Source organism: Pristis pectinata, chromosome X, assembly GCF_009764475.1.
Source record: "Pristis pectinata isolate sPriPec2 chromosome X, sPriPec2.1.pri, whole genome shotgun sequence".
NCBI lineage: Eukaryota > Metazoa > Chordata > Chondrichthyes > Rhinopristiformes > Pristidae > Pristis > Pristis pectinata.
Genome location: NC_067450.1, coordinates 14,486,068 through 14,487,544, shown reverse-complemented (window position 1 = coordinate 14,487,544; position 1,477 = coordinate 14,486,068). Strand labels below are relative to the sequence as shown.

Genomic DNA, 1,477 nt, shown 5'->3' with positions numbered 1-1,477 from the left:
ATGGGGATACGGCCGGAAATTGGGATTCGAATAGTTTTTTCTTTTTTTTTCATTCCCCCATTCCCGATTTCTCATTTCTTTTTTCCCTTTCCTTGGAGCAGACTCGATGGGCCGAATGGCCTGCTTCTGCTCCCTTGTCTTGTGATCTTGTGAAGTGAAGAGATGGGGAGAGAATGTCTTCGTGGGAGAGGTGAACAGAGATAGAGAACTTGAGACATTGACACAGAAACAGGCCATTGAGCCCTTTCTGATTACGCTGCCTTTCACCAAGATCTTGTTGATTTTCTTGTTCAACACGACTTACCTGCATTTTCACCTGGCTATTTATTCCTTCAAATTCCAGATATCGATGGAACTCAACTTAAGTGTAATGGACGGACGCAAATATTTCCAGCAAATGAAACAGAAGGGATAAACCCTGCCCTGATTAAAGGTATTTCATCTCCCTTCAGTTCTAAATGGCAACCCTTTGAAGAATGGAAGAAACAAAGTTCAGGGAGCGAGAGACACACAGACGAAGAGTTGAAGACTTCGAAGCTGAAAGAGCGATGGTGAGAGACACAGAGAAGACAAGCTGGTTGCCACACCAGATGTGCCAAAGCAGAACATTTGCGAGTCCCGGGTGGAGAAGTGAGCAGGAACAGATGTTTCTGAACCAATTCGGGCGACACATTTTAACTTCACCGCGCGACCTCGTGGCGCAATGGAAGCGCGTCTGACTCCAGATCAGAATGTTGCGTGTTCGAATCACGTCGGGTCATGAAAGCCTTATTGTTTTATCACAGCGTTTGTGACGAGGCTGTTCCCCAATTCAAAGCAATTTCCCCTTTGATGTGAATATCTCAATAGCACAGCTTCGATGGGTAACTGTCTGGTACGTGTTTCTTTTTGTCATCGGGTCTTCCACTGCTTACGGTCTCATTCCTGACGAAATACAGGTCCTTGGATAAGAACGGAGTGGAGGAATGCGATACCAAAGCGGCAAATGGAAGCAGCGTAAATCAGTATCATATTCGGTGTGGATGATTGGGCCGAAAGGCCATGTCTGTGTTTTGCAGCTGTGTGACTCTGCATCTGATCTTGTGTTCTATCCTCGGCTGTTCATCACTCTGATTATTTCTCACCTCCTCGCCCGCTCCACCATTCATTTTGATAACAAGTTGCGCTGCAAAATGCAGCGGGGTGCAATGTTCACTGAATTCCGGAATGATTCCAGGAGGCTGCTCAACGGGTTGCGGAACTAGTTGTAGTTACTGCTGTTGTTCAAGAATAAAGGAAGTGACTGCAGACGTTACTGATGGTTCTACGTAAGAGTTTGCTTTCCCCCTCTAATCCTTCGCAGCCAGTTCTCTGTCTGACGGTGTATCTCCAGCTCTCTCCGTCTGACCGCCTGTCTGTCTAATTCTCCCGATCTCGGTTACCGTAGAAAGACTCTTCCCCATCTTACGACGGCCCAACTAACCGATATTCAAGACTG

The 1,477-nt window shown here is 46.6% G+C and overlaps 1 non-coding gene across 1 annotated transcript; it reads left to right on the top strand.

Moving 5' to 3' along the window:
* The first annotated feature begins 689 nt into the window (after positions 1-689).
* trnaw-cca (transfer RNA tryptophan (anticodon CCA)) lies at positions 690-760 on the top strand. The gene has a single exon. It is a non-coding gene; the product is annotated as a tRNA-Trp (tRNA).
* The last annotated feature ends 717 nt before the right edge of the window (positions 761-1,477 follow it).